Below are 13949 nucleotides of genomic sequence, written 5' to 3'. Positions count from 1 at the left end.
AATGTTTACAAACAAGACCACACTAACGCTACCAGCACAACTATGTTTATTGCAGCATTATTTACCATAGCTAAGATATGGAACCAACCCAGATTTCCTTCAGTAGATGAATGGATCAATAAAATGTGGTATATATACACAATGGAATTCTATACCTACATCAGAAAGAATGACATTGCCCCATTTGTTAGGAAATGGAAAAACTTGGAAAAATTATATTAAGTGAAGTAAGCCATGCCCAAAGAAACACAGGTCCCATGGTTTCCCTTTTTTGCAATATCTAGTATATGTATGAGTCAAGCGGAAAAGGTCACATAATGTGATGTCAGGAAAATGAACCCTTAGATATGTATTTTCATGTTTTTTTTTTCTTTCATGCTTGTGTGTCTAACGCATTTATAGATTATTTCTTTGTTGCTTTTTATGTCCCTCCCCCACAGTATAACCCCCGCTTTAACAAAATTTTATGTCAGTATAACTTGTGGAGGAGATGGGGAAAAAGACGTCGTTTAAGGATTCAGGTGCACCTCTTGTAACAATGAGAAGTACAAGTTGTCATGTCAAAAACGAGCTTTACAACCTTGGTGCGGGGGGAGGGGAAGAATTGAGTGGGGGTAGGGGGGATGATGGGAAGGTATGTGAAGGGTAACTAAAGGAGGAGGCTGCAATGCTTGGAAAGAAATGTGTGCATTATCCTGCCCATGTAATTGTAACCACTCTGTACAGTATGTTCACAAATAAAATAAAAAAAGGAATATGAGAAAATAGTAAAATCTAATGTATAGTACATTTCAAATACTGGAATCAATGGTATTAGGTTTTTATTTTATTAATCATTAATATTTAATTATTGGTTTTCTTTATTTGTAGCATTATTTTCCTTGTTGTAATATAATACAACTTTTTGTAAGTCATCATTACGAGGTACTTTGAGAATGCTACTGGGATGGCCACACCATTTTTTATAGGTGCATGTGAATTTACAAAGAGCAAAATTAAGAACAAAATGTTGATTAAATGTTTCTCAAGTAGAGTTTGAATCAGGAGTGTTGATAAATGTCCACACATTAATCTTAGCCCTAGGCTGAAGCAGTTGTTTTACAGAGTTGAAGCCACAAAATTGAGAGACAGTTTTGTGTTTAGTTTTTTGGTTTTGTTTCTGTTGGTTGTGGGGCTTGAACTCTGTGTCCTATGTACTGCTCCTCAGCTCTTCATCTCAAGGCTATTGCTACCATTGAGCCACAGCACCACTTCCATCTTTTTCTGCTTATGTGGTGCTGATGGGTTATCATACATCAAATACCTTCAAATGTGCATGTAGAGTCTAAAGTTAGCAGTATGAATATTCTCGTACAGCTCTTGTTTATTAGTTCTGAACTTTCAGTATTATGATATTTCTCTCTTTCATTCTCTCTTATTTCCTCGCTTTCTCTTTCATGCTCCATGTCTGCTACTTAGAATTTCTACTGAGCTACTATTATCCTTCAGGACCCACTGGGATTTTGGGGAAATGATAGGGACCAACAGTTAACCTTGCATTCTTTAAGAGTTATAACGGTGACGTGATATTATTCTTTCCCATTTTAAATGGCAAACCAACACATCTAGGAATTGCTATTCACTTTTACTATTATTACAAATTTTCCTCATAGGAATCATTGGGACGAATAACATACTTTTAACTTGTGTCCTAAAAGATCTTTTCCTTTTACAAGCAACCTTTTTCTTTTATTATAATTAAGTAACAAAAACAAAGCTATCCTATGGAAAGTAGGCTGAAGTTGGTGACAGGGATGAAAAACAAGGAAGTGGGGGAAGTGAGCACAGATTCTCAGACCATGTACACTTTGTGAGAATGACAATGTGCTGGGAAGTCTAGAATAAATCACTGTACACCTGATATATATAAATATATTTATATATGTATATTTATTTATATGTGCATATATGTGTGTATGTGCCCTTACATATGTAAACATGTATATTGCTATACATACAAATACACACATACATATACATATGTATACATGCACAGATAGAGAAAGATGCATAATACAGCCAACACAAGTTTCACTACTTGTTGAATATGCCCTAGACGGAATGCTTGGAATCAAATATGTTGAAGATATATTTGTCTCTAAGAGTTCTTTTTGCACTTCTCTTATCCCTTAAAACTGGTAGGTTTTAAGATTTGACTTGCAAATGCAGTACAAGTGATAGCACATCACCCAGAAATCTCAGTAAGTATAGGTCATATGGTGTCTCCTTGCTCCCCACGGAATGCTTGCTCTTGTAGATACTCTCAACAACCAAAACAGCAGGAGAATATCCTTGTAAAGAATAACGTTATACGGCATCTTTCCTTGAGCTCTTTTCCAACAGCCAGCATCAATTCCTAAGTAATGAGTGAGTCCACAGAAGACTGGAGCTCAGGTCAACATTTAACCAACCCATATGATAAGTCTAAAGTGAGAAATGCAGACTGAGGTCTTGCATTTCCTGGCCACGAAAATAAGAAAAAGTATTTGTAATGTATGAAAATTTGAGAATAATTTGAATCCTGTCAATAAATGTGCAGAATACAATTATACCAACTGACAAAAGAAGCATTTCATTTGTGTGCTTTTGGACTTGGTGAGTGATTTTAGGTGTGTCTACACAAGTAGAATCAACATAAATCAAGCTACCATTTCTTCATTTAAGAGACAAGGAAAAGATACAGGTTGACCCACTGTAGCAATGAGATGTACAAGACACTCTTATCTGGGGGGACTAAGACCACATGATGGGTTTTTCTACAACCCCCATTCTTCCACCAACCTTACTTCCCTCTCCTCTTCACTATTCTAAGGGTTAAAATATTTATTTCATATACTAATCCACCTCATCACTAAAATTGATTTAAAGGTCTTCTGCTCTTGTTATCAATGTTGATTTAAGGGTTGAAATTCTGTTTGTCAAAATTTGCCATGCATTTTGTTTGGTATTGCCTACTATTCTGACATTGACCACGTGGTTTTATCATATTGGGAAAAAATATCACTTTGTCACTGGAATTCCAAAAAAACTTATGGGCGATTTTGATTTTTTAAAAACCCAAGTGCATCTTAGAACTTTAGTTTAAAAGTGTGTGTGTGAAAACATGTTCAACATAATCTCATTATAAAAACTCTGCAACAAGTTATCTTCTTCTATGTCTTGATAGTGATATTTCCTATCAAATGTGCTGTTTGTTAAAAGAAAACCTTTTTTTCAAGAGCAGTAGTAAAAGGAATGAGACCCAGCTCAGCTCCTAGCCAGCTGTGATGAAAAACAAACCAGTAAGGAGGTAAGAATTGTGTTAAAATGTTTGTTCCACATATCTTTTTCTGTCCCCAGAAAGTTCGAGTATTGGAGATGGTATGAGTAAGCCTTAAAAGACAGCTTGAGAGTAAAGTTGGTAAGTAATCCTTGGCTGTGGTTTAACATTAAAACTAGCATGTCATTCTCTATGTCCATCTAAAGTCGTTTCTTTAACGTCTGTGTATAATTTTGTAAGTAACTAACCAGGAGTTTTGACAATTCATCCGAGGGAGGCAGTCTTGCCCAGATCCTGCCTGGACCATCCTACCTCCACCATGGTACACTGGACTCCTGCCTGACTCCATTACACACAGCTGATTCTTGGTAAAAGACTGATTTAGATTTACAAACACTAAGAATATTGTGGGACACTCTCTGTAAACCTTACTCATCCTGATATGAAAAAGCCAGCTATGTTGTTATACTATTGAAACATGTATAGGCCAGGAGAGCCTCTCATACAATTTAGTTATCAGGTTTTCCAGGCTTACAAGCTATGCTCAAACTCTCATCCCATCTATTGAATTTTGTCATTGCAGAGTTCTGACAAGTATTTGTTGATCAATTCTTGGCAGGGTGCACATAAACTCTACTTGTTCTCACTGATCTCCTTGTTGCTTTAATTGGAAATGATAAAAGGTTTTTGTGGTAAAGATTGCAGTTCAAAGACTGCCCAGACAGACAAATCCTTGAGACTCTATCTCCCAACTAACCATCAAAGAGCCAGGGTGGAAGCTGGCTCAAAAATTAACCAGCCAAATGCTAAATGTGGCCCTGTGACTCAAAGTGGTAGAATGCTAGCCTCGAGCAGAATTACTCAGGGAAAATGCTCAGGCCTTGAGTTCAAAGTCCATATCCCAGCCACAAGCACCTAGATCCCAGGACAAGGTGGAAAAGAATAAGAGGAAAAGATGTTACATCAGCCACTTTGTGCCTGCCCTTCCGAAATTAACCATATCCAGGAGGTCAATAGAAACAAGTTGAGAAGCTTGTCCATATCTGTCTAACTTCTAAATGCACAGGAATTTACATTCTTGCCTTTGTTACCTGCTATTTATAGGAAATGATCAAGTTCTCTCACCAGGCCCTTAAATACTCCAATCCAGCCCTAGTTTCTGAATGGTTATAGGCTCATGATCCAAATGGAACATTTCTGGCTTATTCCCTGGTTGTGTTTTCTGATGTCACTCATATCAACTAGTCCTGCCACCTTGTCAGCCTTTGGCCTGACCTCAGCATTTTCAAGTTTCTCTCTAACAGGATAACAGTCCTCACCCAAACCTGGGACCAAGTCAAGGACATCCTATTACTGCAGGCAACCAGAGGCTTTGCTTACACTGCTCTGGATCAAGCACAGACCTGGACCTGAAGATGCCAGCCCCAGTGACTCCTGGGCACACTCATGACAGCTGGAAGTAACCTAAAAGACCACGATGCCCCTCCACCTTTTATACTCCAGGGTTCAAAATGATGGAATCTGCTTTGTTCTCATAACTGCATGATTCTCCTCTCTCAGCCCAATTCTTTTTATGTATCCAAAATCCTAAATGAAGAACTTGCTTCTCCCCACTTGGCCCTATCATTTTATGTATCTAAAGATGGAATATGAAGGATTGACCCCCACCCTGCTGTTCCAGGCTCATAAACAGTACAGGCAAAATCCCAGGTATGTGTGAACTCCTTTTAAGTGCAGGCAGGGCAATCCATATAATCCCAGTTGTAAACATCCCATTGTGGGCCCTACTGAAAGGCCCCCACTTTCCTTGACCTAGGGGCTTTTCATTAAACTCTACCTCCTTGCTTAGTCCTCCTATAAAAACTCAGATCCTGTTTCTGCTCCCTCACACAACCTCCAAACCTGCTTTTCGTCAATAAACAGTCCTATGCAGTCCGTCCTATTCCTATTCCATTCTCCTAAATTTTCCTAACAAGGACAGGCTGTATTCTATGACCCGGAAGAGAGAAAATTACTAAGCATTCATTTACAGCCTTGTGAATATTTCTGATTCTGCACACATCAATTATCTATCCATACCTATGTCCTAATGAGAGGATTTTAAAAGAATTTAGTGTTGGTCCCAATGCATTACATTAAGATATTTAGAAACAAGTGAGCAACATGAAGGTCTATACGAACTTTTGGTGGGACTGAAGAGATAGTGGAATTTAGATCTCTATAATTTGAGCAATTTGCAAAAAGAATTGACAAATTACAACTTACATTTCAGCAGACTTGACACATTAATTTTTGTGTATTGAAAGGAGCACAAGCCTCAACAATATGTCAATGTTATCCTCTTATTTCTCTCTAAAGGTTTATGCTCTGGTCATTTAATATTAAAACTTCAAAATAATTTAATCTTCAGCAAGTCGTGCAAAGGGGTTTCACTTCATCTTGTCAGTGTTGAATAATGTGTATGAGCATTTCAATGTACAATACATCTGGATCATTGCCAATCATTCCACTTTTCTAATATTTATACATTTTATAGTAAAAATCGTGTACAGAGGGGTTACAGTTACATGAGTAATGTCTTCTGCATGATATTCACACATTTTAAGTGAATATCGAGGGTAATTTACCTAGTATTGGAAGTTTAGGCACAGTCTTCATTTTTTTTTTTTTTTTTTTTTTTGTCAGTCGTGGGGCTTGAACTCTGGGCCTGGGCGCTGTCCCTCATCTCTTCAGCTCAAGGCAAGCGCTCTAACACTTGAGCTATAGCGCCACTTCCGTTTTTCTGGTGGTTTATTGGAGATAGGAGTCTCACGGTCTTTCCTGCCCGGGCTGGCTTTGAACCGAGATCCTCAGATATCAGCCTCCTGAGTAGCGAGGATTATAGGCTTGAGCCACCAGCGCCCGGCTACGGTCTTCATTTTTTGATGATAGTAGCAGGAGTCAGTTCAATTATGCAGATTCCACTATGGAGTGAGCCCTTTAGTCTTCTAACTTTTCGATAAATTTACAGTTACTTTTTATTAATAATTACAAACGTTTTATTTCAGTATTTGAAACGCTGCCCCAATTATTTTAAAACTTTCACATTAAGCTAGACTGAACTTTTTTCTCTCATTTACCCCACTAGCGCAGGTTATTCTCCTTTGGCTTTATTGTTTGAGAGGCCAAGGGAAGAGGGTAAAAAGAAAGATGATTATTACTCAGATATCTCCTTTCTCTTCTGTTTTTGCTATTCTTGTTGAGAGGAATACTCGATCAGGGAACAATAGTGATGCTTGACTTCACCATACAAGGGAACATTCCTGGCATGTCAATTATTGTTTCTCAGAATCATTTAAACTGATTACTCTTTCCTTCTCTGTAACAGTAACCTCACTGTGGCACCCTTGGTACAGAAGGAAGCACACTAACAGGTTTTTAGCTGTAAATTAGTATTTTATATCTCAACTTACTACTACCAAAAATATAAGGCTTTGGCTATATAAATGCATAGGCACTGATTGTACAATAATAACTTATAGACAATTCTACTCAGCTCTCCCCTCCTCTCCCATCCTCGCTTCTCCTCCCCTAATTTACTCTCCCTTCCCTTCTTCATTCCTTTTGTCTCTGTCCTCCGTATTCCTCTCTAACTTTTCAGTTTCTGTCTTCCAGTAGCAAGTGATTTGGTTTATCAGACAACACATAAATCATTGAACAATTTTTTTCTTGTTTTTGTGATTATTTATTTTTAAAAGAAGTGAGTTTTAGTAGAGCACCAAGGGCTTCCACCTAGCTACGAGGTACGTTCAAATTTGACAATTGCAATTCCAAGCTATTCCAAATGAATAAACCTAAAAGATTCTTTTCTCCACTTGTAGAAAAAGGAAGAAGTGAAGGTGTGACTCAGTCCAAACATTGAGAATTAATGCCAAGATAGAGCTCAAGGCCAGTAGTTCAAAACCAAGTACGAACATAATGTTAAAAGATACGTCCTTCTATTTTGAATGGGAATATTTCTCCAAAAATTCATACCCAGGACAATTTTTCAAGGTCAAAGATTTTTTCAAAGGCTCTTTCAGATCTTAACCTGATTTTTCTGCTTGATTTACTTTATAGGAAATAGGAACCATTTGTTAGGAAATGGAAAGACTTGGTAAATATTATATTAAGTGAAGTAAGCGAGGCCCAAAGAAATATAGGTCCCATGGTTTCCCTTATTTGCAATATCTAGTATATGTCTGAGTCAAGCAGAAAAGGTCAGATAAGTTAAACTAAAATTTTTTCATCATGTCCCTAACAAGAATCTCCAAGATTGGCCTTGATAATTCCGTCCTAGAAGACTGGGTTCATGCAAATGTCAGTTATGTTTGTGGTCCAATATTTTCTACAGCTGCTTAGGTTGCAAACTTCTCACAGCACATACAGTATCTGGAAAAAGTGCTGTCTTACTAGGCACATAAGGTATTTTGGAGGATCACAGTTCACTGCCAGCCTGAGTAGGAAAGTCCAAGTGATTCTTATCTCCAATAAACCATCAGAAAACCGTAAGTGGCACTATGTCTCAAGGGATCGAGTGCTGGCCTTGAGCCCCATGACTGCCCAAATAAAAAAGAAAGAAAAGAATATGTATGTATGTATGTATGTATGTATGTATATATATATATATATATATATATGATGAGATGAATTACATTTAAATATGTATTAATATATATGATACACATTTAAATATAACTAAATATATGATGTATTTATAGTATATTCATATATTTACATATATAATATGTTCATATTTTATCTGTACGTTTATAAATATATTTGTAATTTATATCCAAATAGTACATCTGAAGATTTTGGGGAAATTTTATTTTCTAAAGGATTACCACCGACCCATCATACTTTCAATAATTTTTTCCACTTATTACAATGTCTGCAATACTAAAACTGAATGATTATGAAACAGAGCAATTTTTTTTATCCCTTAGAATTAGAAATATCTACTTATATGGTATGAAACCTACCAAAATGTGATCTTGAAATCACAATCCACAAACTGGATATATACATCAATTTAGCAACTTATACTTCTCAAACTTTTATTTGAATTCTGTATCTCATATACATTCAGCTTCCCTACAAACATGCATGTATATTCATGTTCACATACATCCCATACTAAATGTAACACTGTGATAAAAAATAATTACTGAAAAAGAACACCTTCACAATTGTAATTAAATATCATTTTTTAAATAAAATGCATTATTGAAATACTGATGGAAGTGCAGCTGGGAGGATGTTTCAAATATAGTGCCAACCTAAAGATCACGTTTCTCAATCCAAATATCATTATTTCCATCCTTCCTTCTCCCATTAAAAAAATGAATACAGAATTCACCTACATGTTCCTTAATCATTGATTGAATAAAGAAATTGTAATGTATATACATATATATGCATATATACACAATGATATATTATTTAGCCACTCATTGTAATGAAATTCCTTCATCTTCAGGAAAATAGATAGAAATGGAAACGTTCATATTAAATCAATAAGACATACTGTGTAAACAAATACTACATTTCTCACATGTAGACTCTAGATCCAGAAAATAAAATCTATGACCCACGTATAAAAGATGGAACTGATTGAGTTTGGAAAAAAGTGAATGAGGGGATGAAGAGAAATAGTGTGGAGTAAATATGTTCAAATACGTCTAAGTTAGTATGATCACATAATAAAATGTCAGTATAAAAATAGCATAATGAATTAATAAAAGGAATAAAATTTAATAAGCAACATTATGTGGACATATGTGTATAACACAATAAAATTACTTTGTGAAATTAATATTTGGTAATAAAAAGAAAAATTCATTCCAGTTATTATAGATTCATATGTTAATTTCCTTTTTTGTCAGTTATTTCCCTGAAAAACTAAAAGGAGAAATAGGCTTTGATCATTTAGAAAGACAATCTTGTCCAATTAGCATTAAAGTATTCTAGTTAATTACTGTCAATGTGAAATTGTTCAATCAAATTAAGTATTATATTAGAATATTTCTAATGCATTCTTCAAAATATTCTCTAAACGTATATACTTTTTGCTATTTATTGAATTTTTTTGTTTCTTAATTGCAATATACCATTTTCTGAATGGAGTTTGGTTTATGCAACTAGGATATATTATACCTGACCAGAAAATCAATTATTCAAACAGTATTTTTTGTCAATAATGTTTATTGTGAAATAAAGGGCTAAATCCAAATTATGTATACTTGAAGACAGTACTTGGTTAGTCCTCACATTCCCCATTGCCTTCTTGAGAATAATACACATTGTAAGGAAATGCTTAGAATGTTTTGGAGAAATAGCTTGACTTTAAACCAGTGAGTTACTTTATGCTGCATTTTGTTTACTTTATATCCAGAATAGCTAAATTCTTACCTTATCATTTTCCTTAGGCTTTATACTCAGGTTTAATCTCTGATGGGAGACAGATAAATATATAAACAGTTTTTAACAGTGTTTAAATTTAGGTACAACTATAGTCATGCAGATAGGCCTCATCAGTCATGAGACCATGATATCAAAATGTTAACCTATACTTACTGGTGTCATGTTATGTGATTTTGGGTATTATAAACAGTGGTTATTAGCATTTGTTTGTAAACAACATCATTTCATGGGTTAGGAACTGAAGTGAGACATTATACTGAGAACAAAATTTAAGGAGGCATCCAAAATTAGTTGCCAAGATATACATCATGTAACACAATGTATGAAAAATGCAAGCTACAGGAAATAATTTAGGAAAAAAATCAACAATTAAAATAAATACAGAATCAGTATGACTGATTTTTCTTTTACCCTAGTTGTAATACGGCTTGCATGATGACTTTTCTGATTTTATGCTTAGTTAGGTCTTGATATTTAGTTGCAGAAGCTATGTTCTTTCATGTATTCATTTGTCAGATCAAAGAGGAAATGAATTCCATGCCAGAATCAACATGTATTAAAATGCTATAGTTGTATACTTTGCCAAAGATTCAAATCAGCTCGTGTAGCTTGGGTCTTTTTTGGATCTAACTAAATAGGTAAGCAATTTTGTCAGTACTAGAAACATTTTGACCACCAATTATTAAAATAGTATTTTCCAGAAACTAATATTCTCTGTTCATGAGATTTATATTAAATTTATGTAATGTACTGATGTTTTCCTTTAGATAACCCACATTCAGTAATCCACAAACAGTGTAATTTGGAGTAGTTTAAAATTATGTTAATCATGTACACTGCTCAGATTCTATTATTTGCATATTTTGTTCTTGTTAAATCAGTGGTATTTACTTCTCAATATTGATACAATTGGACTTATTCATTGCATTTCTGAATTTTTTTAGTATGTCATGATTTTTGTGATTTAATACTATAGCATTTTTCCTTTTAAATATGTGCAGATCTTTCTTAATATAGTTACATTTGTTTTAAACAATTTGATCCAAAGGATTTGTTATATTAGGTTCATCCAGATGAATTTAATTACAACCTTATTTCTGGGAGACAGTTATAATTATAGCTCTACTCAAATTAACATGCATTTGAGGTTTTGTACTTAAAAAAAAACTGGGCCCAACATGTTTTTGTTCCTGGGGGAGTTCCACTTTCCTGGTAGGTTTTCCAGCTGTGGTGGCTTTAACATATGTGTGCATTTTATTTCAAGAGTTTTGTGTATATATTTTGTTTCATATAACAGGAAGTACAAAAAGAATCAGTGATTTAGAACTTTCCCAAATAGAATTCTAAGAGAGACACTGACAAGTGGGAGCCGGCAGGTCTTAGTGAAGGGGTTAGCAAAATAACAGAGACATTGATTGCTGTGTGTTGAATTCTGCTTCCTTTTGCTCACTATTTCCAAAGGTATTACTTCAAAGTCTTTATTGAAGGAAAATAATTTTGTCTGTAGGAACTCAGAATTTTTGTTTTAATTGGGACACAATTGGGACACACTACACATTCATATCTTATTTTAACTCTAAAATCTTTTTTCCCTTACTGTAAAACAACAGATGTGAATTTATAATGCTAAAATAACACCTAGTAATTTATATGAAATGGTGCAAACTATTTTCACTTTACACTATATGCAATATAGAATGTAATAATAATAGTGTGTAAGATAGTATGTAATAATTGACAGTGCAAAGTCAATAATAATGGATTTTTGTGAGATACTGAGTAATAGTAAAAATTATATTTGAATCGTTTAAAATATCCCAGTTACAACTAAAATTAACACATAGTTTTATAAACTAATGCTGAATAAATAAAATTGATTATTGGAAAAACCAGAAGTTTCAAAGCTTGCTTTTTAAAAATTTATTTGGATCTGGGTTTGTTGGCTAATTCCTGTAATCCTCCCTACTATGGGGTCTGAGATCTGAGGATAGTTGTTCAAAGCCAGCATGAGCAGAAAAGTCTATGAGACTCTTATCTCCAACAAACCACCTTAAACCATAAACTGCACTGTGGCTCACGTGGTACAGTGTCAGCTGTGAGCTGAAAAGGTGAGGCAGAGTGCCCAGGCCCAGAGTTCAAGGCCCACAACCGACAAAAAATTGACATAGAGTTTTACTTTATTAATTCATGATTTTTATGAGTGGATGTTCAGTGAAAATGTCATTGGTTTTTATATTTTGTGTTGACATAAAATACACCTAGTATTGTCTTAAATTAATCAAAAAATCTGATTCTATAACAGCATAAATTTTGTGGGTAATGGTTAAGACCAAGTTGCCTTTTTGACAAAAATATATTTATATCACCCCCCAAAAAACAGCGGAACAAAAGAAAATATATTCAAGAAACTTACTCTATAAATCTTGATGGACTAATACTCTGTGAGTTTGTTTTAACTTTTAATAAAAAATTAAAGTAATACTGGATAATATGAACCCATTTAAATTTCCTCATCCTTGTCATTTAATATACTTTAAAAAGAAATTCAACAGGTGACAGTGTTTTATATTACTTTTCCAAAGAAATGATCATTTCATCATTATAGTGTATAGAACAATATACCCAGAAAGCATTTGTTAAGGAAAAAAATTCCATTCTTTGGTTTACTTCAATAAGTTTTCCTTCAGAAAAGTTTTAGGAAATAGCATGCTTTCATTCATTGTGCTTTCCAAAATATATCTCACAAATGCCAACAATGCAGCACAACCTGAAACATCTGTGGATTTTTCCACTTAGGGTGCATAGTAATCACTTTCCATACTCCTTAGAACTAGCTGTTCACAGGCATTAATTGCTCTGTCACTTCCATGCTTTAGAACAGCAGCAATTGTCAATGGCGTACATATTAATTTGTTTACCACATCTGGTTTGTTTTCAGCAAGGACTTTCTTCATGGAAGATGGTAATAGATAAGTTTTGCAATAATGTAGTTTAGTAGTGCTCTAAGTTGTAGATATAGAACATACATTTAATTGACTAAATATTTACATTAAATCCAATAAATATATTCCTTCAATTTTCTGGCTAAAGTGTTCAACAACCTAGATATTTTTAAAAGAAATATTGTATGTTGTTTCCTTGGTGACAAGGTAATTGGAAGACTTAAAATTTTCCTATACCTTGGCCATCTTAAACAAGGTGGATGTACTTGGGTTGGCATGCAAAACTTTTGGGATAGCATTAATATTTGAATGTTGGATAGGATTTGATTGAGAATTGTGGCAGACTTTCATGGTATGGGAAGAAAAACGAAAGGGCATACTAATACTTTTATCTGCTACATTGTTATATTAGTTTATTCAAACACAAAAAATACACACATACAAACACACTGATATACACATATGTAGTATAAAGACAGTCATTTTGCAAAAAAATATTTTAATAGGAATTCAATAAAATAGTCTGCTGGGCACTGATTAGAATTTATAGAAATATCCAGTTGATTCCAGCCCTTGACAAATCATTAGCATTGGTGAAGATGTTGCCACTTGAATTTAGAATGCCCTAGAAAAACCTATGTGTTAAAGAAAAATGACTTTCTATTTCCTACCAGACTGTGGAGAATACCTGAGTAGTTCTTATGGAGATTAAGTCCTTCCGCATGAAACCTATGAAACCATAGATACTCATCTACATTCTTCTTTTATCTTTTAATCATTCTACTTCAAAACTTTTCTCTGACATCCTCCCCACCTTGACATTGTCTTGTTATAGGCCCCCAAAGCAATAAAACCAACTGAACATACACTGAAACCTTCAAACTTGTTAATCTGAGTAAGCCTTTCTGTTTAATAAATGGACAGTATCACTTACTAAGGTAGGTTATAAAGCTAACACAGAAGTCTAGTCTTCCTAACAATGTAGAGTATATTAAATTGTGCTTCATTCTAAAATATCTAACTCTATTTTTAATTTATGTTTTAGTTTCTGTTGATCCCAAGGCTTAAACTCGGGGCCCGGATTATGTTCTAGGCCAGTGCTCGACATACAATCTAAACTGGAACTCTGTTTGCCCTGGTGGTTAACTGGAGATAAGAATCTAATGAACTTTCAAACTCAAGCTGGCTTTGAACTGGGATCTGCAGATTTCAGCCTTTTAACTAGCTAAGATTACATCCTTGAACCACCAGTGCCTAGCCACGTT

Source organism: Dipodomys merriami, unplaced genomic scaffold, assembly GCF_024711535.1.
Source record: "Dipodomys merriami isolate MVZ:Mamm:240054 unplaced genomic scaffold, mDipMer1.0.p SCAF_1179, whole genome shotgun sequence".
In the NCBI taxonomy this organism is placed as follows: Eukaryota; Metazoa; Chordata; class Mammalia; order Rodentia; family Heteromyidae; genus Dipodomys; species Dipodomys merriami.
Note: the sequence above shows the minus strand (reverse complement) of the source record.